At 48.0% G+C, this 27,822-nt stretch overlaps 1 protein-coding gene across 7 annotated transcripts in view; it reads right to left on the bottom strand.

The window, feature by feature from the left end:
* Positions 1 to 27,822, bottom strand: part of VGLL4 (vestigial like family member 4) — a 194,499-nt gene that overhangs the window by 8,915 nt on the left and 157,762 nt on the right. The window lies entirely within an intron of this gene.

Raw genomic sequence — 27,822 nt, 5'->3', positions numbered from 1 at the left:
CCGGCTCGGCTGGACAAGGATCTGCCATTCAAAAGGATGAAGAGGAAGATGACGCAAAGTCACCAGTCACCTCCTATGGGGTGGATCCTGCTCTGGGCCTCCAGCAGCATGAGCTCTCCAGATCTTCCCGACAGCACAAAGGAGACGCCACAGCTACCTTTCCAGGGGACAGAACCCCCGAGACTCAGGGCAGTGGTGCCGCGGCTGGTAAGGGGTGGCATCTGCCGCGGCTCACGGTGCGCAGCTCTACCACCCAGAACACACCAGCCACAGCAGTCGGCTTCAGCGGAGTCCCGGAGACCCCCGCCGCGTGTGTAGCTCCTGGCAGGTGCGGTGGGGAACACGGACGGGCCTGCGAACACCACCCCTCCCCACGACCTTGGTGACCTCGGCTCAAGGCAGCACCCTCTGCGGCATCTGCTAGAGAACGACCGGTTGGGCACAGCCCATCAAAGACCAGGAACGCCGGTTTGGCCCAGCTCCCTCCTGCCCCATTTATTGCAGGGGTTCCCTCTGCCTCAGGTCTCGGCCCCTTCCATCCACCATGGTCTTTGCTGCCAGCACAATCTTTTTCTCATAACAAATGAGAAGTCTTTTTTTTTTTTTTTTAAAGATTTTATTTATTTATTTATTTGAGAGAGAGAGCACATGAGAGCGGGGAGGGTCAGAGGGAGAAGCAGACTCCCTGCCGAGCAGGGAGCCCGATGCGGGACTCGATCCCGGGACTCCAGGATCATGACCTGAGCCGAAGGCAGTCGCTTAACCAACTGAGCCACCCAGGCGCCCACAAATGAGAAGTCTTTTAACTAGAAATGTGGCAGATAAAAATTTCAGTGACTTTTCTTTAAGGAATGCAAATTATCCTCAGAGTCCACAAGCAACCATTCTCTTGCCTCGGTGGACAACCTGTTTTAATAGCAGAGACGCCTAGGTTCACGCACTAAGAAACCCAGAGAAAGCAAAAGTCACAGCCTGCCTCACTGCCTGAATAAGGTAAAAGGTAAGTTGGAATTTTATACACACGGGCAGGTGCATGTGTGCGACGGGCACGCCTTCTTCCATCGTAGGCTCACATGCCCTTGTAGGAAAGAATACAGAGCGGTCCCGTGTTCCCTCTGCCCGTCCCCCCGATGGCAACGTCTTGGAGAACTACAGACAGCGTAACGCCACAGGCCAGCTACGGACACTCAATCAGCCAGCCTGATTCAGATGTCCTGCGTTACCTGTATTCCTCCAGCATGACCTTTCTATAAAGCAGATCAAACCACATCACGCCCTTAGTTACAATTCTCAATAGCTCAGCACCCCTTCTAGGCCTTTCCCACTCTGGTCCCGACCACCTTTCCACCCTCACGCCCCCAAGCATGGCGCTCTGCAGTTACAACAGTCTTCTTGCCATTCCTCAAGCAGACGCGCCACTTTCACCTCTAACCGTGTGTGTGTGTGTGTGTGCGCTCCCCCCCCGCCCCGACACACACAACCCACTCACTGCTAACCGTGCCCGCAGCTTTAGCTGTTGTGCTCTGGATCCCTGAGCGCCCTGTGCACACCTTTCATCAGGAACCCATCACACCACTATTAGCAATGTCTTCATCTCTGCACCCCTGCCCCGACTTCCCCGGGGGCTTCTGGGAGCGCAACAAGCCTGCGCACCCTGCACCCTCCTCGCCCAGCACGCCGCCTCGTGTGGCGGGTGCCCCGGGACCACGAGTGAACACAGAGAAGCAGCACACGGGTGACCGGGGAAGGAAAGGCAGGCACTGTGGCCACGTAACTGAGGACGGGAAGAATCGGGAAGACGTGAGGGCTGGGGAGCCAGCTGCAGGGGTGTTCACGCCCTTTGGACGGGTGCCGAGCCTGGATCAACATGCCACTGGGGGCTAAGCAGAAAGACCCCGAGACGCGGCAAGTCTTGCAAGCCCCAAGCTTTGGTTCCGAACACCATCTCCCAGGCAAGCTACGGGCCCGGTGTCCTCATCCACCTGTGGTCACAGGAGAAAGCCCCTCGGAGGGGTTTCAACGAGGACTGAACAGAGGACAGGCACGAACAGTCGTGCTAGGACAGCACATGCGAGCAGTGCGCACGGTGGGGCCAAATCAGCTCTAAGTTAATGTATTCGCTGCAGGAGGCACAGGGTTTAACTTACAGGTGATTTTTCTCCCTCTTAGCCTCTGGTTGACTATACAGAATGACTTGAAAGCAGTGAGTACATTTTCGGCCTATTAAGACGGTCACGCAAGAATACGTTCTGGTCACGTAGTTTGACACTCCCCTGCACGCCAGCAATTTTCCAAGAATTACAAAGCAAATGAATACAAAAAAGCTGAATTTTGAAACCAGCCTGTGTATCATTCCATCTTCCTCCGATGATTCCGAAGACACGACAGGCCCTTCCAGTGAAGGCCTCCGGGGCTGAGGGTCACGCAGCCTCACTGAGGAAGTCCCGCGAGCAGCCTGCCAGCCCCGATGGACATTTCCTGCTAAATGCACATTTCATCACACTAGGGAAAGGGGACATCATCACAGTCCCCATCCTCAGTATCAGGTTTCCTTCTCAAGCTGGATAAAATACGTCTGACAAGGTACGTAAACTGCCCCCCTGACACAATCTTCCCCGGCCCCCTGCCCGCCAAAATGAGCTTCGTGGAGGCCACTGAACGGACCGTAGGACTGATGAGCTTCCCAGCCCGAATCTGCCTCTGTCCAAAGCAGACTCCAGTTTCTCAAGCAAAGTTAACTGAGCCCCAGTTTTGCGAAGGCCACAGAAAGGGAGACACAGCCCCGCCTTCTCGCAGGCTCGTGACCCAAGGGGCAGCTACAGCGCCGGAGAGCCAGCTCGGGCCCCGGAGGGAGGCGGGACGCTGCAGAGTCGAAGGATGAAGAGCCACCCAGGGCTGGCAGGACAGAGCGGCCGCAAGCTCAGGCAGCACCTGTCTCCATCCAATGTCAAAGTCACCAGCACACACACAGGGCAGCACCCATCCCCCGAGTCTGATGTCCAAGAGGCACTTCAGTATTAGTAGAGTGCGGTGATGTGCACCAACCCGGCGGAGCCTCGGGACAGCCAGACTCGGCCTGGGGACTAGTAAACCACACCACAGGGGAGAGGCAGCAGTCCGTTTGGGGAAGGTCCAGTCGATCCGGGTTCAACGGGCTGGCAGACTGCTCGGCAGGACTTCCTCAGCGAAGCGGCGCGATCCTAGCTGTGTGCTACCACAGCTCTAGAACTGTCTAAAGGCATCCAGCTAACAGGGCAGAGGGGAAGGGAGGCCAGGGCCATACCCACAGCCCGCACCCCCGAAGACCTGCTCTGCACCCACACTGCCCCCGGGAGCAGGGGAAGAGGACTGTGGGGAAGCTAACCCGAAAAGCGGTCAACTGCAAGCATGACGCAGTGGGGCCTCACGGATCAGACAAGACACTGACAAACACAGAAAGAAAATGTCTGAAGAACCCCATGTTCAATTTTAGTAAAATTATACATTAGTCACTTTCCCAGCTCATTTTCCTGGTTCCCGGAGCTTAAAGACAGACACTGTTTTCCATGTTTCCCCCTCCTCCAGTGAATCATAGCCCAGGCTCCACGGTCTCCCAGAGAGTCATGTGCTCACGGACAGCAGACAAACCACACGCTTCCCGCCCGGGAGATCCAAGCCGCCCCCGTTCTAGTTAAAGACAAAGTCTGCTCATGAAAAACCAACTGCAGCCCCGTCGGGGCCCAAAGGGCTTCCAGGTGCCGGGCAGCTGACTCCCGGCACCCCGACCCCTCGCCGGGAACCCGCACTCACCCTGGGGCGGCACCGCTGCTGCCACTGTTCGAGGACAGGAAGCAGACGGGGGCCCAAACATGGAGAGGTGGTAAAAAGGAGGATGCCTACTGCACGTTCGTCCAGGACAAAGTGTTCCAGGAATGCCCTCTCCGAGCCGAGAAGCCAAGTGTCCGCTGTGTCTGGGGGAAAGCGCCGTGAGACAGCGAAAGAATCCATCCATCATGTGAAAAAAGTGCACTGTGTCCATCTGTATTCTCATTAAAATGAGGTTTTCCTACCCTTAAACAAACAGGAGCTCGGAGTTGAAAGCAAACCCTTGGGAAGGTATTACTTGCTATTCTGGGGCCTCAGCTGAATTCCATGAACTACTGACAGCTATTCAATAAACCAATATGAGCCTGAAGTCGGCCAGCAGGGGAAGGGCTATGGGCAGAAGACATTTTAGTAGGTGCTTTCGAGGACACATTCTGGGCCCTGCACCCCCGCCCCCCCACCCGTGCTGCAGGTCTCTGGGCCCAGGTGAATGAGGCAGGGCCCAGTCAGTCCCCGCAGGAGCGAACTGAAGGTCTGCCGCAGCCTCCGCGTGCACAACGGTGGGGTGCAGACCCCGAGAAATGGTGAGGCCCCCGGGGGAGGGGGGCCAGGGGCCCGTGAGGGGAGGGTCAGAGCCGAGACATAGGCCTCTCCCTAGCGCAGTCCTCCCGCTCCCCCTTCACTCCTTACTGGAGTGGTCGCCCTCTGGGAACCTACAGGACAGTAACAAACCTTCACTGTCCAGCACAGACAAGAATAATAACGGCAGGGGGCGCCTGGGGGGCTCAGTCGGTTAAGTGTCTGCCTTTGGCTCAGGTCATAATCCCAGGGTCCTGGGATTGAGCCCCACATCGGGCTCCCTGCTCAGAGGGGAACCTGCTTCTCCCTCTGCCCCTGCTGCTCCCACCACTCATGCTCGCCCGCACGAGTGCACATGTGTGCTAATAAATAAAATCTTCAATACTAATAATAATCAAGTCAGTAAAGCATTTTTAATTTTAAAAAGCTTCCTGAGACAACATACTTAATGCCACTGAATGCTACACTTAAAAATAGCTAGAGGGGCGCCTGCCTGGCTCAGTTGGAAGAACATGTGACTCCTGATATCAGGGTTGTGAGTTTGAGCCCCACAATGGGTGTAGAGATTACAAAAAAACAAAATAAACTTTTCTTAAAAATGGCTAGAATGGTACATGGTATGATAAAAAAACCTTGACCAGAATTAAAAAATAATAATCATTTTTATTTATTTATTTATTTATTAAAGATTTTATTTATTTATTTGAGACAGAGAGAATGAGAGACAGAGAGCACATGAGAGGGGGGAGGGTCAGAGGGAGAAGCAGACTCCCTGCCGAGCAGGGAGCCTGATGCGGGACTCGATCCAGGGACTCCAGGATCATGACCTGAGCCGAAGGCAGTCACTTAACCAACTGAGCCACCCAGGCGCCCAAAAATAATAATCATTTTTTAAAAACAAAAAGCATCCCACAGCCATTACTTACTGAGTCCCTCGGGTTTAGGATGGGGTAGGTGGTGCCGTCCCAGTTTTACAGAAATGAGGAGCAAGATGGTGAAGATAAACACTTAGCCAAGGATAGAGGTAGAGGCAAGGCATCAGTCAGACATACCGACTGCTCAGCCATGCGCCGCCCAGGCCCCTGTGAGAACCCTTCACCACCTCCTGCCCTGCCCTAGGCTTCCAGGAGGCCTTCCCTCAGCCCCGGACTGCAAGGGTGGACGGAACAGTGGGAGGCGCGCAACGGGACCAGCCCTCCATCGTGTCAGCCTTGCTTTCCAGTCGGCCAGCTCCACGGGATGCTTTGGAGGGCCCCGCACCACCCATGCTCTGCCCTCTCCCAGCACCCCGTACAGGGCTGGGCATACAGTGGGCGTTTAACTCTTCACTGAATCACTGAATAAGTGAATTACTGAAGTACCTACATCGTGTGCATCCAGTGAACAGCATCTGTGGTGAATGAGAAAGGAATTAAGGAAATTTCAGAGGCAATTCCCAGCAAGAGAGACTTTCTGAAAAAGCAGAATTTAGGGAGCATTTAAATATTAAGAATAAACAGTAGTGAAATGTCTTCTCCCTGTAACTACCTTCCCCATTTTTTGTCCTCCCGCCCCCCCCAAATGTCCCCTAGGTCATCAAACAACACCCCGCCTTCTCCTGGTCGGCAGGGTAATTCAAGGCTTCCTGAAAAGCAAGAGGGCACTTGGGTGTGTCCCCAAGACACCCTGTCAAGCCTGTCACTCCTTGGTACCAACTCAGACAGGAAGCAGAGTGGTGGTGACACCACCAGGACACCGTGGTGCAGAAGGAAGGCAGAGACCCCCTCCTGGGTTCAAGATGATGAGCTGTGTGTCACAGGCAGGAAAAGCTGGGAAATACTGGCATTCACAGTGCCCCAAAGACACACAACAATCTGGGGCCTTTGCTTCAATCACAAACATGTGCTGGTCAGCAGTGGAAAGGGGACAGAGACTGCCTTTGACTTTAACTGTGGGGAGACACTGTGTTGCATGTGACCATTATCATCACTTAACAATAAGAAAAAAGCCAGAGCCCTACCCCCATCCAAGGTCCAAGGGGACCCAACCTGTGTGTGAAGGGCACTGCAGTCGGTGAATTACGCTGTTGCACATTTACCCACCCACAAAACCGTGTTCCCCATGAGCTCCCCACAAAGGTACCATCCCTCTTCTGCTAGCTCAGATTTCAAAAAGCAACCACATGGAACCAAGCCACACACCTATTTGCTCTATCGCATGACATGTGCGACCTACAGTCCCGGTGAGAAGCGTGGACCACTGCAATGTTGCCCTTAGGAAGTAGTGTCCAAAAATATAAGGCACTCAAAGTTAGGGAACTCCTCCATTTACCTTGATTATCTTTATTATCGTGACCTATCATTTATTGAATGTTACACGCCAGATATTCTAGACCTTATTGTCTTATTAAACCCCTCACTACACTGCAAAGTAAGTATCACCCCCATTTTATAGATGAGTAAACTGAGGTTCAGAGAGGTTAAGTAGCTCATCTACAGTTCCAAAACCAGTACAGTACAAGGATTCTAATGTCTAATATCTATGTGACTGGCTCCAAAGCCTTTCCTTTGCACCTTTCCCTCTCAAGAGAGGGGGAGAGCAGCAGGGAAAATGACAAAGACCTACGTACCCACCACCCAGGACTGACAAGTGAAATCACACATGGTGTTCGCTTCTGACCTTTTCTTTCCTCTTACGGGAAATGCTGGTAGCAATCAATGCAGAACATGGCAGACGTGCCTGAAGTCCTTCCTTCGTGCTCCCCCTACCCCAGCTCACGCCCCCTCTTCATCTCCAGATGTACCGCTGTCCTGTATTTGGGGGAGTCTTCCTATCTGTGCTTATGAACTCTCACCACAGAGGAGTCTGTCTACAAATACTATGCGGCACATTTTAGATTTACACTATGGTCTCACACCGTACGGACTGCCTTACAACCATGCTCTCCTCCCTCGCGTGGTTTTGGGGCTCTACCCATGTCCTGACCTACAGATCTAGTCATGTACCTGCCGTGTGGGATTACTTCACATCTTCACAGGAAGACACCATAACGGATTTACCTGTTCCTCTACTGATGGGCACCCGGACCATCATCTCTGGTTTGTCCTTGTTATAAATAACCCCACGGTGCTTCCGTCTTTCTGTCCTGGCAACGGGTTTCTGGGTACCTCTCAGGTAGGTATCTGGAAGTATGCCACTAGGTTGCAGAGCTCACCACCCTCTAGACTTCAACGGATGTTGCCAAAACCCTTTATGACGTAGCTGTCCACTCTGCACCGGCTTAGCCAAGCGCTGCGTCACCGGCCCTGGCGACGTGCATCCTCCATGATGTCCGGCTTTGGCGGCCTGTGGATTTCTGCCATTCTTTGGCGTGGAGTCATTCCTCCTTGGTATTTTAACTTGCATTTCTCCAGTTACCAGAGCAGTTGAGCGTATTTTCATACATCTATTGGTCATTCTATTTCCCACTATAAATCGCTTTTAATTTGTTATGGGTTGAATTGTGTTTCCCCTAAAAGATGTTGAAGTCCTAACCCCTAGGACCTGTAAATGTAATTTCATTTGGAAAGAGTCTTTGCAGATAATCAAGTTAAGATGAGGTCATGAGGGTGGGCCCTAATCCAATAGGACTGGCGTCCTTATAAAAAGGGGGAAATTTGAACAAAATGGCAGAGGGGAAACAACGTGAAGAGGTAGGGAGAATGCCATCCACAAGCCAAGGAATGCTTGAGGCCACAAGAAGTTAGGAGAGAGGCAAGAACAGATCCACACTCACAGCTCTCAAGAAGACACCAACCCCGCTGACACCTGATCCGGGACTTTTAGTCTCCAGGACTGGGAGACAGTCTATTTCTCCTGTTTGGGGCCTCTACTTTGTGGTACTTTGTCAGGGCATTCCTGGGAAACCAATACAATTTCCATGGCTTTTCCCCACCATTGTTTTATACTTCTTTAGATATTCTTCACAATCATGGTTTTTTCTGCTTTATCTGTAATTAACACACCCTGCCCCCCTGCGGATGCACGAATGTCTTCAAGCTTCACTTTCAAAGAGGCTCCTAAGATCCACTGGACCTTGTCATGCATGCCTGTCATTAGGAGGCATATTTAATGAGCACCAAGAAATGACAACACAAGTTGAGACAGTGTGTGTGAGGCCAGGCCTGCCAGGGAGAAGCTGGAGGGTTAAGCTGTCCCCACTTCACTTCCAAGAGCAATTCAGGAAGCCAGGAAAAGGCATCCCCAGCTGCCCCCACATAAAAGAGGGAAGACGCCTGTCAGCCAAGTTATAATCCAAAACCTTTTGGCTCAGTAACATTTTGGACAGATGACAGCAAATGACCCACCAGATCTTTCCATCATTCCTGCACAGATGGGCCCATCAGTAATCAACCCCTCAAGCCCCTGGGCCAACTGTGAGTACTGTCCCCCTTCCTGCAACAGTGCGTGCTTGAGCAAGCCATCTAGGGCGCCCACCACCATGCCCTTGGAACACGGAGGGAACCGGAGCTGAGAGGTGGAGCCATCACCCAAGGTCACGAGGCAGGTAGGTGGTGAGGCAGGGACTCAAATGAGGCCAACCCTTCCTCTTCTGCAGAAACAGCCTGCAGGGGCTTCAGAAACAGCACATTTCTCTAGGGCAGGGAGAGGGGGTAGAGATCACAAACAGTGTGTAGTGTAAGAGGAAATATGTATCTAAGTGACATTTCCGCCGTTACTGACTTGGACTGTGTCTCTATAATTGCGTCAAGGGTTTCCAATCAAAGCCTTCCCAGGAGTGAGAGGCACTAAATTAGTATAAGGACATCTCTGCATACTCTCCAGCCTTCAAGATTCCTCAGATTTCCCTCCATTCCTCCCTCAGGCCAGCCGTCATGACCGTTCTGGGAACTCCTGCCCTTCTTTCTGCAGGAGACCGGAAGGAACTCCAGGGGAAAGCAGGTCTCTCCTTAAGCACAATTACTATGCAGATCTGCACACACACACACAAGGGACCCCAGGGCAGCCAGGAAACCTGACTGACGTCACCTGGAGCCACAGGGTTGCGCATACCCAGCACAACCACTTAAGTAAAGCTTCGAGATAAAACTGAAATGTAAGCCTTAAGAGAGAATACATTTTTCAACTATTTTAGTTAGAAACCTGTCTCAGGGGCACCTGGGTGACTCAGTCATTAAGCCTCTGCCTTCGGCTCAGGTCATGGTCCCAGAGTCCTGGGATCGAGCCCCGCATCGGGCTCCCTGCTCAGCGGGAAGCCTGCTTCTCCTTCTCCCACCCCCCCTGCTTGTGTTCCCTCTCTTGCTGTGTCTCTCTCTGTCAAATAAATAAATAAAATCTTTGAAAAAAAAAAAAAAAGATGTTGCACACTGGGGCACCTGGGTGGCTCAGTTGGTTAAGCGACTGCCTTCGGCTCAGGTCATGATCCCAGGGTCCTGGGAAGGAGACCCGCATCGGGCTCCCTGCTCCGCGGGAAGCCTGCTTCTCCCTCTCCCACTCCCCCTGCTTGTGTTCCCTCTCTCGCTGTGTCTCTCTCTGTCAAATAAATAAAATCTTAAAAAAAAAAAAAAAAAGAAAAGAAACCTGTCTGAAACATCCCACGACTTCTTTCCTTTCTTGGTGACTCAGGATCTTCATTCAGCATAAACACGGCTCTAGGATATGACGGAGCAGGCCCCCGAGACAGGCCTGGCCCAAGTAGTCTCAGGCTGCTCGGCCACGTGCATTCTTGGGTCAGCGCCGATAGGGTCACTCCTGGAGAAGCCACCGTCACTGCTCGTCACCCTGCTCCTCACGGTGGGCCAAGAAACCAGGCAACTAGGTATGCCAGAGCAGTATGTAAAGGAAGAGTAGACAGGCCCCCTTCCCCATTTCCCACTCCAGCATTCACAGAGCCAACCTCCTGCACAAAGGAAGAACTTTCCAGAGCTGTCACCCACAGGAGGCAAGACTCCCAGCAGCACCGGTGGGTGGGGCAAAGCTCTTGTCGGGAGACTCAAGCCAGTTTCTAAATAGCTCAACCCCATGTAAATAAGGCACTGGTTTTCTTTGACCAGACCTGTCTGCACATGTTTTCCATCATCAGCTAAGACACAAGGAAAAACTAACGTTTGAGAAAAGAGGTCAACCTGACAACATGACTTGTAGAGCATCTCATCCAGCCCCCTCCCCCCCACCCCCCGTGGTTGGCAATGACCACCGCCAAGGCAGCGGACCTCCACCTCTGGGCCGGGGCCCCGGGGTCCACGCGCACAGCAAGCGCCGCTCACCCCACGGACGGCCCACACGGCCCACAAGTGCACACTCGTGGAGTTTTCATGTGAATGGAGGTGTGGCTGAGACTCATAAAATATAAATTAATTTAAAATTCATACTGCTGGGACGCCTGGGTGGCTCAGTTGTTAAGCGTCTGCCTTCGGCTCAGGTCAATCTCAGGGTCCTGGGATCGAGCCCCGCATCGGGCTCCCTGCTCCGCGGGAAGCCTGCTTCTCCTTCTCCCCCCCTGCTTGTGTTCCCTCTCTTGCTGTCTCTCTCTCTCTGTCAAATAAATACATAAAATCTTTAAAAAAAAAAAAAAGAAAAAATTCCTACTGCTACTAAACTGGTAGGAGCTTTTGTCATTATGTATTCTCTCGATGAAAGATATTTAAAAAATACAACCACTATCATATTTTTGTCATTAAGCAGAGTCCTTGTACCAGAGACAGGATGGAAAACATTATGTCGTCCCTTCTGTAACTGAGCTACAATGTCTGAGGTGGACAAAAGCCTAGAAAAGACCATCTACCTCCCTTCACAACAACAGAGGCATCAATATGGTGCTATTCTGCTCTGCTGTCCTCATTTAGGGAATGCTTGGGTCAGCTGGGGCCAGGATGGGCAAACGAGGGGGAGCAAAGGGACCTGCCCACCGAGACTGTCCAGTGCCAGTGCCGGCTTTGCTGGGGTCAACCCAGAGGCTCAGCTCTCCCTGCTGCTTCCCGCCCCCGCCCCCCAGTCTGATTCTAAGATCCGCAGGCGATACCTTCCTTGTGCTAGAAAAGTGGTGTGTGACCCGTTGCTTTACGCACCCTCCTCAGGAAGGTGGAGGATGGAAGCACCCCCCCCTTGCTTAGCTATCCACTGGTCTGAGACCCAGAGAGAAGAAAGCTCCCTCTAGACACACTTAGGATGAAACAAACTTGGGAAAGTGACTTCCACGCACAGCACGCTGCTCAGAAGACTCCATCAGTTGGCGTCTAGACCAGTGCCTGGCACACAGTGACTAACTTCTGAATGAACCAACCAAAGAGCACATGAATTCTGAGGAAAAACCAGCACTAACTGGCCTGAACAAGGCAGAGGAGCTCACGAAGCTGGTGACCCGAGCAGCACTGACACAGGGGGACCTGGAGAGCCCACTGCAGCCATCCCAAACCCCCCTGGAAAGGACTGGTCTGAAAACACCTTCCATCGTTATTCCTGCCTCCATTCTTCTGGGTTGGTACCGAGCCATCCTTCATAACTCCATTCAAGTTCTTCAGAAGGCTTACTCTTAGTGTTTACTCTGCATTTTGCTGCAAATCGTTGGAGAACATTATAAAGCCATTTAGCAAAAAGATTGGACGTTTTGTCCAGCTCAAAGGAAGGAAGCTTCATGGTAAGACGGCCCGGAATACAGGAGAGAGTGAGGGATCAAAGCATCCCTAAGACGGCCATACGGCTACTTTTTATTTTAACTGAAGTACAGTTGATGCACAATGTTACATTAGTTTCAGGTGTACCACATAGTGATCCCACACGTCTATATGTTCTTCTCTACTCACCACAAGTGTAACTCCCAGCGGTCATCACACAACCCTATTACAGTACCACTACGTTCCCTGTGCTGTGCCTTCCACCCCCGTGACTCATTCAGTCTATAACTGGGGGGTGGCTACTTCTTAAACACTTCCGGGGATGGGCACTTACCTCCTCTTCAGGCATTTCACTCTACGACTGAAGAGCTTCAATGAAAGGTTCTTCCTCACAATGAATGAGATCTGCTTTCCAGTATGATTCTTTGGTCAAAGGTCCAAACTTTTGGGAAGCCTTTTGAAAAACTCAATGAAGTCTCTTTCCTCTTCTAACTCCTGGAAAACTGCTATGTCAGTCCTGCCATGCGCAGATTTCTCTTCACCAGAGAATTACTCCGAATTGCACCGGACCCCTTACCATCCTGACACCCACCTCCACATGCCCTACAAATGAACATTCATCTGTAAGTGTGGTGCCCAGAACTAAAGGTAATACTCCAGATATGATCTAACGCAGAGCACATGGGAAAAGATAACTCCCTTCAACTTATGGTAGCATATTTCTGAACCAAACATCAGGACATAAGGTCTAATAAGTAAGAACTAAGGTCAACAGAATAGAACAGTCAAAATCAGGATGATTTCAACACTCTCAGTCATCTAGAACTACACTTTTAACAGCATTACCCAAGATGCCAACAGTTACTTCAGCACCTGGGTCACTGAGTAAGTGTGTGGTCTTCTAAGTGCCTCCTCCTCTTTTTATTTTCTTTCAGCTCGGCTATCTGTGTGTCCCCACCTCGGCAAGGACTACAGATGAGTGACCAGCCGTATCTGCATCACGTGTGCGTGCACATGGGCGATACACGGGCCAATGTCCTGCCTGTGCTACGGGTTTGCCACAGCTCCCTCCTCCCCTGTGCATACCCACAGGCACCTTCCTGCACCTGACGCTGGCAGCAACCAGTTCCAAATGATTTCCTGACTTCTTGATATGAGAGGATAACCTCTAATGCAGTACATTTATTCAACACCAGACAAAAATTGGCCAGTTTTTCTCTCAAAACCACCCACCTGCCCTGACTGACATCAGAAACTTTTGGCTAAATTATTGGGTTAAACTGCTATATAACTAGACTAAAAAGTTTGAAAATTTAAGCATGGCATATGTAAAGTGATTAAATATTCATCTAATAAAATATAATGAGGGATCTACCCAATATTCTTTAAAATAGTAGTAGCAAAGAACCTCAAAGACCTTTTCTCTGAGAGTAAATTATGTAGTTCATTAATGCTAGGCATTTAGTGCATTAATTCCCTCTGAGCATCCAGACATTCTGAACCCCATCTTTCAAAGACTAGAGGAAAAGTTGGCCCTTTTTTTTTTTTTACACAGATTATATGATAGGAACAAGATGTGAACTAATGATTATTTTGAGGACCCGCAGGTGCTTGGAAAAGGCTATTACAATTGATAGGCAAATCACACATCAATCTCTATTCTTAAAGCAAAGTTCCCAAAGGACTAAAAAAAAAAAACGAAACAAAGCACAGATGGACTATTTCATTTTTCTCTGAGTTATAAAGTTGCATTTCCTTACAAATAATTCTCATTTGCAAACTTCATGGACTTCAGAATTAAGCTGTCCACTTGGTTCTACTGTAACATCATGAACATCTAAAAGCCATTCCCTGGCTACTAAAATCATGTCTGTATCCCAAACCTGAAACCTGGAAAAAAAAAAAAGTGGGAGGGTGGGGGGAGGAACCTCAGGGAACCTGGTGATTCTGTTCAACACTGAGGTGGCATTTTCCCCAAACTCTTGAGTTGATGATTCTAGAACACCTTTGGAGAATCCAGAGGACCACCATTCCCTAATACCCCAATGACATAACCCCTCTCCTTTTCTTGGGGAGTACAAAACCAAATGGTAATCATTAATCCTAACTACCCTTTAAATTACAATCATCACCCCCAAGAGTCATCACACTGTGACTCTCTAGTATTAGGCACCGAATATCATATCCCCAGGGAGCTGAACTTCAGCTATCTTCCAAACCGTTTACCTCCTCCTTATATACCACTCATCCCAGCTGAGTATGGAACACATAATAGTCATTATTGTTTATTCAAGTGAACTGAAGTTAATCATTAGTTTTTAGAAGATTATTTTTTTACTGTGGTAAAATACACATAAAATTCACCATTTTAGTCATTTTTAAGTATGCCACTGAGTGGCATTAAATATATTCATACTGCTGTGCAACCATCACCACCATCCACCTCCAGAATGTTTTCATTTTCCCAAACTGAAACTCTGTCCCCATTAAACACAAACTCCCCGCCCCCCTCCCCCTTCGCCTAACAACCACCGTCCTACTTTCCTTCTCTATGAATCTGACTCCTCACATAAATGGAGTCATACGCTATTTGTCCTTTTGTGACTAGCACATTTCACTTGGCAAATGTCTTCAAGGTTCGTCTGTGATGTAGCGTGTGTCAGAACTCTGTCCCCTTTTTTAAGGCTGAATAATATTCCATTAGGCACATACATATTTTGTTTATCTGTTCTTCCAGTGATGGACATTTGGGTTGTTTCCACCTGCTGGCTATTGTGAAGAATGCTGCTATGAACATGGGTGTGCAAATAATAGTTTGAGTCTCCGCTTTCAATTCTTTGGGGCACATACAGGTGAAGTGGACTTGCTGGATCATATGGTAATTCTATATTAAATTTCTAGTCCTTACAAGTTTTGATAAATCATCTACATGTTTGTCCCTCTCTACTATAGAAAAATAAAAGGTTTCCAAAAGGATGGTTCTGGCCCACAACAACAACAACAAAAATTCAAGTCTTGGTAACCACAGTCCAAGTGGTCCATGAGAGAAATGTTCATGAATAATGTAAATATTTGAAATAAAATTAAGTAAACAAAGAACATCCATCACCCAGCTCACTAAATTCAGCAAACTCAGGCACACACAGGGACGGCAGTCAATGATGCTGTAATCACCAGTGAGCATTTTGGAGACTCACAAGCCACATATTTGTGGTTCTCATTTCTCACTATGGGCCTTTAAAAATTACTTCAAGTCATCCAAGGATGGCTAATGTTAATAATAGTAATAACTACCACTTGTAGAACATTAAGCGTACTGTTTTACAAAGTGTTTTGCACATATATTATCGTTAACAGATCTTCTTCAGTCTGCAACTCCTCTGTACTGCCCAGAAAATGTGTTTCTCCAGTGACGAAACTAAAACCCCGTGTGCCTACCTGTGCGGGCAGGTGAGGGCCCCTGGACGCCCAGCCCTCGGGTAGGCAGTCACCTCGCTCCGTTTTAACCTGAGCTTCAATTCAGAGCAAAGAGGGGCGGGGAGGGTTGGGGGTGGGAGGCCGCTCCGTGGAGTTATCTGACAAGTTACTGAGAGATTAAACAAAAGCACCCATTTTCTATTAAATGTGAAGGATGTCTCCATCACTAATTGATCCAACTTACAGAGAGGGGACTCAAGTAAAATTTCCACGGAGGGAAGTGGTCAAATAGCTGAGGTCAAAACCTCCAGACTACAATTGTGGCCAAGGGCTTTTATTTCCCTTGTAATTTTCTTTAAGAATAAATGTTAAACCTAAAACATACCCCCTTTTGGAGGCGATCCTGGCAGCTGAAATGAGTAGGAAGAAAAAGCACCCAGTACTCCTGAATCAGCAGCCACTCAAACTATGCGCCATTGTCTTGAGGCGGTCACATGATAACCCGGCCTGGCAAGAACATGTCAGCCATCACCTGGAGCCCGGTTACTTCCAGTCCACTAAGGCCACAATTACGAGTGTGCGTTAACCTTTCCAGCTCACACGTGTCATCGGGGGCCAGCGCGGCAGCCCCGTGGACAGCCCTCTCCCTGCGGCCAGGCCCCTCTCCAGAGCAGCGCGGTGGGGGGGACATGGCTCTGATTGGGACACTGTGCCATCTGGTGAGGGGAGAGGGCTGGGCAGGAACACCACTGCTGTCCCTTCTGAGCAGAGTCAACTCTACCTCTCCCAGTACTCGCTGCCTCATAGTTTAAATTAATTACAGCTGAAAATACAGGGTTGCCATCTGGTTTGAAAAAGCAAGGATAAGGGAATAAAATGAAAGGGTTTTTGGTACTAACCTCACTTTAATCATTGCCAAAGAGCATGAAGACAGCCCAGCGTCCTCCCACAAGAAAGCCTTGGGCCTCACAAACTTGGCAAGCAGGCCCAGGCACAAAAGTGGGTAGGCAGAACGCCTGTCAGAATAAGAGTCCCCGTCGGCGAGGAGAGCTGCAAGGTAAGGGGGCCTGCCCGCCCCCACGCTGCAAGCAAAGTTTCCTGCGGGTCCTGGGATAGAATGGTAACTCCTGGGAGGGTTTATTTACACACGTGTCTTGCCAAAATGTTACATGCATCATTACAGTTCCATTTTGTGCGCACATAGATCTGCTGTCAGAATTACAGCATGCGATTTCCTCTTTCTTTGTTTCTCTGTCTTCCATAACATAAGGCTTTTTTATAAAACTCTAAATAAGGCTAAACAAAACACAGGAGAGGAAGGTTGCTGGAGAAGGGAGCCAGCTCTGACAGAGCCACGCATGCAGCTCCACGGCACCCTCGCATCTGGCCCCTCACTGAAGGAATGTCAAAAATCCTCGTTTTTCCTCCACTGCAGCCCCAACTAGTCTCACTTGTCTTGTAGGAAGCAACTTCCTCTGCTTTCCTCCCACCAGCAGAATCCTGGATGAGAGGCTCTTTTCTATTAGGACTCAGGCTGCAGAGAACTGCGGGCTGTGGGCACCGGGAAGGCAAAGGGACCACCACAGTCCTTGCTTTGTCTTGACGGGCTTTCGGTGGGTGCAAAAACTGCCATGTCTGCAGCTTTCTCAGTCAACCGCACCCCAGCGTCAAGTGGCCCATCAAGGTAGGGCATCAAGCCAGATTTTCAACCCAATTTAAATCTCCTGCCCACCACCTGAGTTTCTTCCCCCGACCCAGGTGAGTTTTGCAAACAAAACCTGGATGTACCCGAATGGCTTTCAGAATGGGACTCCCCGCCGAGGCACAATGGTGTCGACTGGAATAAACTCTAATCAATAGGCTGTGGTCATTCATAAACCACAGATCAGAATGCTAACAGAGAAGGTAAAAGTGGATTATGAAGATAAGCATTTCTGTTTTGGGAAAAACACATCTTCAACCCAAAAATGATTCGAAAGTTGTCTTCCAAATCCTGCCCTGACAGAATCATTGTCTATAGCAACAGTGTCCATAACATTCAGAATCTCAGGAGTGTAACTTTCGAGTAAATGGTACATCTGTCAAACCACAGGAAACATCTGGTAAAATGGTTAAATAAAAACAGAATCTAAACTTTTGATTTCAGAGCTTACTTATGGTACCCAATAAGAGGCTATTAAAACAAATACCGAAAGCACTCTGGCCACGCACAGTGCTCAGAGATAGTGAAAAATGTCCTTGAGGGGAAGGGAAGGAAAAAGCAGACAAGTCAGGAAAGGCAGGCGATGACCGCTCCTCACAGGGCTCTGTCCTGCGCATCACCAGGTACAGCCAAGTCCCCTCCCCTAACCAGGACTGACTCCTTCCCTGCACACCCACATCCCCCATGCCACCAACAAAGAGGCACTTGGGAAATGCCGGATAAAATGAACTAATGAAGTAATACACAAACAACAGGCTTTTCTCCATCCCATAGCAAACATGTATTAAGTAGAGACAATTATCCTACCATCAAAACACAGCAGATGTGTTACAAGGTACTCACCAACACATTTCAGTCCCTCCTAGAACACGTTAGAAGATTCTTCCATTAAAGAAAAGATTGAATGATTCAACCACTTCCGAATTTTTTTTAAAAATCTGTATTTCAAAAAAACAGTAATGCTGAAAAGCAAATGGCAAACTAGGAAAACGGTTATTTTCCTAACACATCTGATGAAGGATCCTTGACATGAAGAGTTGTAACACAGTAAGAGAAAGAAGATGAATGCCCTACTTAAAAAAGAGAGAGAGAGTGAAAGATACAAAGTCAAAAAGAAGAAATCCAAATGGCCAATAAGCATGTAAAAAGATCATTCAAGTTCCCTAGGGGCAGAGATGGAAAAAAAGGCAAGTTACTCCAATGATTCCCCTACGAATCTTGCAAAAATCAAATACATGGTAACAGTCACTTTGTGATGATGCAGGGACACAGGCACATGCATACAATTAATAGTGGGAATGTAAATCAGAGGGCCTACCAGAGACCAAGCGGGCAGAAGCTGCCCTCAGACCCAGAAATCCCACTTCTAGAAAAATGGGAAATATGACATACGAACAAGGATGGATATACACACATCATCCCAGAAGTTTTGCAAATAACAGTGAAACACTGCAAACAACCCAAATAATACCTGCATTTGTCAACAAGTTCTTTTGGTGACAAGCAACATAAAACAAGGCTAGCTAGTTGAAGGAAAAAAAGGGGGGCATTTACTGGAAAGATACTGTGCTACACCTCTTGGAAATGAAAGAAGAGTCAAACAACCAATCCTGGAAAAGGACAAAAATGAGGCAGCCCCATGACCTCAGCAGCAGGAGGTAGAGGGAGCGCCATACTCCTATGAGCCGTGCACGGCTGCTGCCAAGGCCGGAGCGCGCCTGCCCTCTCCCAGCACCGCGGCAAGATGCTTGGCTGGGAGGCGCCATGGCCAACAGCTCCAGGTCTTAGCACTCAGTCCCCTCCCAGGTCCTACACATATACCCGAATCCAATCTCAGCACCATTGAAGAGTTACTGACATCAAGTGTTAAAAATTCTGAGACTGTTTTTATTAGACACCACACATGCTGCTGAAAATTAGACGACACGCCCCCCAACCCCCACCTCACCCCACCACCCCCCAAGGCACCAGTTTTCAGTCAAAAGACTTCACCTGAGCTTCAAATGAATTCTTTCTCAGTCAGAAATTGGGGATCTTATAGGAAAGCATCTACCGAGGTTTTGTTTGAGTTTTATAGGTTTGGGAAGAAAAGGAACAGAGAATATTCCATCTTTGCCAGGAATAAGTGAAGGTACTGTTGTTTTTTGTTTTGTTTTAAGTAAAACTGTTGGAATTACGGCTAGAAATAGAAATGAGCCTTTGGGGCATTAGTAATAAAAAATCTATGAAAAGGATGGGGCACTTGGGTGGCTCAGTCATTAGGCATCTGCCTTCGGCTCAGGTCATGATCCCAGGGCCCTGGGATCGAGTCCCACATCGGGCTCCCTCCTTGGGGGGAAGCCTGCTTCTCCCTCTCCCACTCCCGCTGCTTGTGTTCCCGCTCTCGCTATCTCTGTCTCTGTCAAATAAATAAATAAAATCTTTAAAAAAAAAAATCTATGAAAAGGTGAGTTAAGCTATCTTAGAGCAGGCATGAAAATTTTTATTTGTTCCATAAATCTCAGCTGTCTTGTGTTCCAGATCCTTTCCCTCCTCCTCACCATGACTTCTCTCTCTTTCCCTCGTCCCCAGATTGAGCTCTCACTTCCCACCACATAACAACCACAAACATAGCCTGAATACTGCCTTTATGTATCATGTACAATGCCACCCTTCCCAAGGTTCACAAACCAACTCCCTGCCAGGGGTCCCATTGGTATCCCAAGGGAGACCTCACAGGGCGCTGGCACTTGTCCCTGTCCAGGTCCCCTTTCCTTTAGCCACCAGAATGCCATCACCATCCACCCCCACAAAATGGGAAAAATCTATTCTAAATCAAATGCGAAGTATGTTGTGTAATTGAATCCCCAATTAAAGAGAAAACATCTATAAAGAACATTACTGAATGTGAATATATTAGTATATTAGATCATACCATTGTTAAAACATAGATACAAGGGAAAACAAATTTGGCAAAATATTAACAACTGGTGAAGCTAAGTGATGGGTACTCATTGAACTAGTTGTTCAATGTTTCTGTAGATCTGAACTTTTTCCAAAATAAAAAATTGGGGCAGGGGATGGTAGAGGGAGAGAAGGATGACAGGTCAGATTATCACCAAATTTGGGTGGTACGTCTAGAATGATCTAACCAAGTGTAGGCGAAGTGGGATGTCACATAGTCTTACAGAAGAGCTGACACAAGGATATGGGGAGGAACAGGGTGATGGAGAGGTCATGCCATACACATTAAGATGCTATGGACAATGAAAATGTTAGTTTCAAATATTAGCCCCAAAATGGAAATCGTGAGGCTGGTTGGACAATCCAAACTGACCACCCTGAATTGTCAAAGAGCTGCTTCCCACGCTGTGTAGCTTGTCTAAAGTTATAAAATAGCAGGAATTTAAATAAATTCTTTTAAATTTTAACCACAGTTAAGGAAGAGTTCAATGATCGACAGTCCAAGAAGGCCATCTACAGAAGTAAGTGGGAAAAGGGAGTTTGGGACAGATCACCAAAATCCCTGAGAGTCACCCTAAAGAACTTGGATTTTATCTTGTTGTCAAAAAGGAGCCAGAACCAACTCCCCCCCCGCCCCAGTAAACTTTGCCATGTCCTTCAAATAAGCTCTCAAGATTACCTGCTGACTACGGCACTGTGCAGCCATCAGCCTCTTTCCATGAGGTCTCCTTTCCCCAGCTTTATCCATGTTTCACCCTTAGCTCCTAGACAGTGCTGTTTCCATCAGTTGCTCTAACTTGCTCTAAAGCTAAACGCCTACCGCAAAATGATGCAGGATCGTTCAAAACCAACACACAGGGAACTAGGGCTGTTAGTGATGCCAGCCCAAAGCTCTATCACACACAAATAAAACAAACACAACGAACCTACTAGAATAGCCAATAAACACTTTGGCTTTGAGGAGTTTCTTTTCAGGCAGATGTGAAAAAACACCAAAAGCAGTAAATACTTGGGCACATATTTGTTTGCTTTTCCAGTAGGAACAGATCTACTCTTTGAGTTGATTTCCACCCGCCGAAGAAATGTGTGGCCATCCTTCTGAACTGTGAGGTGCGCCCAGCTGGAGTGAATTTCTCGTTTCTATATACCTTACATCATGTACACACTGGCATCAGAGCACGATGCATAAGAAGAAATATAAATAGAGCAGTGGGAAAAAAACACATTTCATTCATATAATGAACTCTGAAGGCTTATTACTCAGCATCAACATCAGGAAAAGATCATTTGATCCAAAACAAGCATCACAAGCAGGGCTAGTGATTCAGATTGTAAACTGTGCATTTGCCCAGGTATTAGGGGTTTGCGTTTTCCCGTCTTGGGGGAGCAAGGGACAGAAAGGGAAAGGAAGGCAGTGGAGGTAGTGATGGTGGGGTTCTCTCTGTTCCAGCATGCTCCCTGAACTAAACATCAAGGCTCCAAGGAAAGCACGGAAGCACAGTAAGTGGTGCCACACGGGGTTTATTACATATCTGAAAGCAATTCTTAAAAATCTTTCCCAAAGGGAAGAGAGTTCTGACAGTACTCTCATAGTGACTTGTTTTTCAATCAAACACTTACTTAGCACCTACCAGGTGTTGGGCATGGTGCTGGGTGTTAGTGGGACAGACATGAGTAAGACTCAGCTCCTGCCCTGCAAAGACCTGCAGTCTGGGGAGAGGGACAGACAGATGGGCACACAATTACAGCAAAGTGTTATATTTTATACAAAGATGTGTTCATCTCAAAGCAGAAGGCATCACCATTTGCCAAGAGAAGGAGGTGAGAAAAGTGTATCAGGAAGGGGTGAAGGCACATGGGTTCACTTCAGCAAGTGGGAGCATATGGGCAGAAGCTCCTGCAGACAGAGGTCTATGTGGTGTCTCCTGGAGCTGACTGGGAGCCATGGAAGACTGGAGGAAGAGAGTAAGACTTCAAAAACCTTCTGAAGTGCCGAGACCAGTAAAGAAGGCACTGTCATGGAATGGAGGTCTAAACTATGGCCGGGGCCAGTACCGACATGGACGATATTTAGCAGGGCATGCCAATGGGTTCGATATGGGGGATAAAGTGGGAGGAGGGAGAAGGCGACTTCAAGGACGAGTGGAAAGACAGCTGCCCCATCATAAATATGGGGGACAGACTGGAAGAAGAAGAAAGGAGCTACTAAAATCAATTCCAGCAAAGCAGCACTGACCTGAGGAGCACACACAGTATCTCAAAGGCAGACGGCTCTACGGGTATGAAGGGTAGGACTTGGCTAGACATGAAGATTTGGGAATCCTCCACCTGGAGTGGTAATCCAAGCCATGAGTTGGCATGTGGCTTCCTCAGAAGTGTCTGTACAGTGACAAGGACAGAGCTCTGCAGAATGGCAATAATGCCAAGTCTTTGAAAGATCCTGAGTGGAGTGGACACAGAAGTAGGAGGGGAACCAAAGAAAGCAAGAAAGGGGCCATGGAAACCAAGGGGGAAGAGACTTACAAGGAAGAGGAAGTGTAATAAGATAAGGAATTGCAGGTTTCCTTCTAGATCTGGTGATGAGTAGGTCACCAGTGAATGAGGGAGATAAGTTTCATTAAAACTGTTGGCAGAGGGGCACCTGGGTGACTGAGTCGGTTAAGCGTCCGACTCTAGATTTCAGCTCAGGTCATGATCTCAGGGTCGTGAGACTGAGCCCCACATCAGGCTCAATGGAAAGTATGCTTCTCTCCTTCTCCCTCTGCCCCTCCCCCCGCTCAGGCTCGCTTGCTCACTTTCTCTCTAAAATAAATAAGTAAATCTTTTAAAATATATAAAATTGTTGGCAGAGATGACGACAGTACTGGACTGGGAAGTGGATATGGAAGTAGAGATAATATGTTCTCTAGAAAGAGCTCAGAGAGGGGGAGGGAGCTAAGGATGGAAGATGAGAGTCATAACGTCAAGTGAGGACAGGACCTCAGCCTTCCTCAACTTCTCTGGACTCACAGAAGTTCCCCAAGAGCCCCAGACACGGAAGATGGCACTCAGGAGTCCCCAGTCCGGGAACCACACAATCATTTCACTGCAACAGCTGCTACATCAGTACGGCAGCACCAGACTTTTGTGAATCGGAAAGGTTATAATAAAATTCTGAAACCAAACAAAATGCTCATTTTGTTAGGCAAGTGTGCTCCCCGGAATATTCCCGGCAGGTCTCATGAAAAAGGGATGAAGAGTCCATGGCTACTCACATGACCAGTCCTGGGCTAAACAGTGTTTCCATACATCGGACTTCTCAACGCCTGCTACGTGCTACCAAACGTGAGCAGACTGCACGACCCGGTTAGGTACTTCCCAAACTTAGGCCAGGGAACACTTTTTTCTTAGAGCATCTGCAGGCAACAGTGTTCTGAGACAATCTACGGGCAATGGTGCCTTGAATCCATGAGGCGTGGGACTTCAGTGGCCACATGCAGCTGAGGAAATTACTCCTGATGAGTTAGAAAACCCCACAACCATTCCTTGATGGGTTCAGTGCCAGAGACAAATTTAGGGAAGCAAAGAGGTTTCAGTTCTCAGACTTGCTTCTACAGTGACCTGACCTAGTGAGAGCTGGTTTGTTTCCTCTACTTGACCTTCACCCAGTTTCTGGAGCTGGTTTCCATGTGGATCCATTAGTTGCGCTTCTTAGATTTCTTCAAGGAAGGGAAGGCAAGAGGAAGGATAATTTTGAGGAGAGCACAGTAGTGAAGTTGGTTTCCTTCTTTTTTTTTTTTGAGATTTATTTATTTGAGAGAAAGAGTATGTGGTGTGGGGGGTGGGAGGGCAGAGGGAATCGCCGGCAGACTCCCCACTGAGCACAGAGGCTCGACTTCATGCACCTGAGATCATGACCTGAGCAGAAACCAAGAGTCCAACGCCCAACCAACTGAGCCACCCAGGCGCCCCATATCAGTTTCCTTCTATTCTGCAGTACATTTTGCCTCTGTCGGGGCTATGAAGGCTTGGATCGAGAATTCAGATCTCTTGTCTGGCAAGGTTTCTAGCTACTGCCAGACTCAGAACACTTCTGCAACATTAAGTTCTCTAATTATGCTTTGGAGACAATTTGTGAAGAAATTTCAAAATGGAGGCGGGGGTGGGGAGGGTTGGTTTACCCAGGGATTTAGCAAAGAAGATAGAGACCGGGCACTGGCACTTATCAAATAAAAACTACGCCAGACACACAACACTGGGCTTGTAATCCACCTCGCTATGTTCCAGGTGCATGTAGCCCAGGCAAATGATGGATTTACAAGCGAGATCCTAGAGGAAAATAAAAGAACCATCAGCACACAGGCAATGTTTCTTAGCATTCCTCTTCCTGGTCCTTGGTCCGATCTACTCAAGTGGCAGCACTTTCTACACTTGCAGGACAGACTGGCTTTGTATTCCAACAGTCATAAAGCCACCTCAAGATTAATCCTCAAACTATATGTAAAAATAGCTGCCATTGTGTTCCTGGGCAGAAGCCTTTTCAAGACAACAGCACTCCAAAAACAGCTTCAGAGCCCAGAGACCAGGGTAGTAGGGAGAAACAGCCAAATGCTGTGTTGTTTCGGTTCCTCAACTTTTGAACAAATGCCTCTTACTCTGTAAATAAAAACAGTCTTTTTCAATTTTAACGTGCCATTTTAAAAAGTGACTTTATACATGCTAATGGAAGTTTTCTGATATATCCCGAATGTTCTTTAATTCCTCTCTAGGAAAAAAGAAGTCCTCCATTTTCAAGGTTTTTGTCCCACTTTTATGTACTTGGCGACAAAGATAAGCCCCGCAGAGGTCCCCAGAGCAGACCCGACAAACAATGACAGTCCTGTGGATTCTGCTCCTTTGACTCCTGGCACTCCTGGCATTTCTTTACTCTGTGTGTTATTTGGCCAGAAAAATACCAGTAGCAGGATGCGTATCTCCCTTTCCAGCTTTCTGCAAAGACTCTTAAGGCAGAAGTGATGCCTGCTGGGAAAAGGCTGATGTCAGCTCTTAGGAGCACAGCTCCCTGCTCGGATAAGGAGGTCTTTGTTTTCGGCTGAACTGTGAAAATGAGAAAATGCCTCTAGCCTGACAAACAAGCAACCCACACAACACAGGTCAGGACTGTGACCTTTATTTAAAGGTACCACACTTCATTAGCAAACACTTGCATGGAACACACAGACTCGCCTTTAACGTCACAGGGGAGCAGAAGTCGCCACAGAAGAGCAGCGTCGCGTCCATCCCTGCGGAGGCCGGCCCGCACTGCCGATGGCCGTGTTGGGGCCACAGTCTCACACTAACCCCTCCATAGATTATACTTCCCAAACGCAAAACATTATTAAAGACCCAGGCTCCCTTCTCATTTACCCTTTTTTTTTTTTTTTAAGTAAATACACATATTTGCTGTACATGGAGGGGAGAGATTTTTTAAAAATCCTAATTTAACATTATCTCAGTTTCTGAGTTAGTTATTTAGGATAACTAAAATTAAGACTATAAAATATCCTCCTGAATCCCCAAGAACACTTTTGGGGGTACCCAGAAGATTGTGTGTAGAAGTACAGAAAAATACAGAATTTCAAGGCTAAAATGTCCCAAGTTTGGATGATGCCCAGAAGGATGGGGGAGAGAAGAGAGAGCACATAGTTTGAGGGATTCTATTTCAAGAGCATCTGATTTATGAAATCTGGAAAGGAAAAAAAAAAATGTGTCTCTATATACTTAAACCAAATTTTAAACTGCTCCAGTGTGCATCTGTTAGAGTAAGGTTACTACTATCGGCCTGTGCCACTAACTTAAAATTGGGTTAGAACTTTTAAACAAGAATTAAAACAATTTTTTAAAAAAGATTTTTTTATTTATTTGAGAGAGAGCAGAGCGAGCGAGAGAGAACACAAGTGGGGGGGGCAGAGGGAGAAGCAGACTCCTCACTGAGCAGAGAGCCCGATGAGGGGCTCAATCCCAGGACCCCAAGATTATAACCGGAGCCAAAGGCAGACGCTTAACCAACTGAGCCACCCAGGTGCCCCCAAGAATTAAAACACTTTAAAGAGCACTTTCCTGGGCATAAACGAACAAACAGACAAACACACATGCCTGTTTGTTCCTGTAGGGCTCTTGCCTGCAGAGACACACCATTTCAAGCCTCTTCCAGGGAAGCTAAATGGCAGCTCTTCTTTAGCCATCTCTGAAGGGACCATCACTACTCTGGGAGGGTTTGCTTGAAGAGTGTTCTTATTACTGACAGCTCTTCATCACTTTATGCCCCCACCCTGGTTACTGCTAAAATGAAGTCTCCACCTCTCAGCTCCAAAGCTGAGCCAGTAGCGTTCTGAGAGTGCTTAAAAACTAAAAGGCGTTAAGGTCCTGTATCAAATGATTCATAGCGGCTGGATACCTATGCTATTAATGTAAACATAACGTGCTCGCCAAGAGCACTGGCTCTGGGATCAGGCAGGCTGGGTTTTGATTCCTGGCCCCGTGACCTACGAGCTAGCTGTGTGACCTTGACCAAGTACAGAACCTCTCTGTAAATGAGGGATAATCACAGTTGACCAAGTACAGAACCTCTCTGGGCTTCAGTTTTACCATCTGTAAATGAGGGCTAATCACAGTATGCACATCTCAGGGATGTGAGGATGGGATGAGATCATGCCCATGAGGTACTCAGCACAGTGCTTGGTACATAATAAAGAATCAATCATCACTGTTATTAATAAGCCCCGATGCAAAGGCTCTCGGGATTCTGTGGCTGCTGCAGATCCTGAGCTGTCACCATTCTCGGTGATGGAAGTGTGCCTCTCTCTAAGGCTTATGTGGACTGCAACATGCTCTGTCTATAAATACGTATTACTGTTTACCTTACAAAGCCCCAGTTGCCAGTAGGGTCAAGGTACCAAAATAACCCCAACTCTTCAATTTCCTCTGGGTCTAGTTTTAATGTGAAATGAGGATTGCCCTCTTCACTTTCATGGAGTTTGTGGAATAGTCCCTTGGTAAAGCATGTCCATATGTATCTAAACTAAAGATACTAAAGAGATACAAGAAGGGCGCCTGGGTGGCTCAGTCATTAAGCATCTGCCTTCGGCTCAGGTCATGATCCCGGGGTCCTGGGATCGAGCCCCGCATCGGGCTCCCTGCTCGGCGGGAAGCCTGCTCTCTCCCTCTCTCCCACTCCCACTCCCACTGCTTGTGTTCCTGCTCTCGCTCTCTGTCTCTGTCAAATAAATTAATAAAAAATCTTAAAAAATAAATAAATAAAGAGATACAAGAAACACAGAGTCACCAAAGGGAGTGTGATGCTGCTGCCAAGCATCTTGGCACCACAAACTACAGATAGTCCAGAACATTTGAGGTGCCCTTTATACAATCAAAATACAAACAAAATCCAGAGGAAAACCCCGTTCCCATTTTAGCCAGTAAGCAGTAAGTTGTTTTGTTTTTTAATGAGTTTCCTTAATTTCAGCACTTAATTTCAAAGGCCACCTCTAACCTTTCTGTCAAGCAGAAAGAATGACTGTTTTTGAGTTTGTCTGTTTCTCCCTCTTTTCTATTCATGCTTATGGAGGGAAGAGTGAAACAACTAGGGCCAAAGGGGTGTGGGGGCGTGGCACGGGGGGAAGGAGTAAGAATAGGAAGTGGAGGGGAGGAGAAAGCAAAGACCAAAGAAGGAGGAAAAGGAGGAGCAGAGGAAACAGAGGAGCCCAGAAGCTGCATATGCACTCAAGGAGAAAGCAGAATTGGCTACACTGGGCTTGAGAAAAGACT

This window comes from Mirounga angustirostris, unplaced genomic scaffold (assembly GCF_029215605.1).
Source record: "Mirounga angustirostris isolate CCGP_5_RB_7025 unplaced genomic scaffold, mMirAng1.0.hap1 SCAF_1, whole genome shotgun sequence".
Lineage (NCBI taxonomy): Eukaryota > Metazoa > Chordata > Mammalia > Carnivora > Phocidae > Mirounga > Mirounga angustirostris.
The sequence above is the reverse complement of the archived record's forward strand: the minus strand, read 5'-3'. Positions and strand labels throughout refer to the sequence as shown.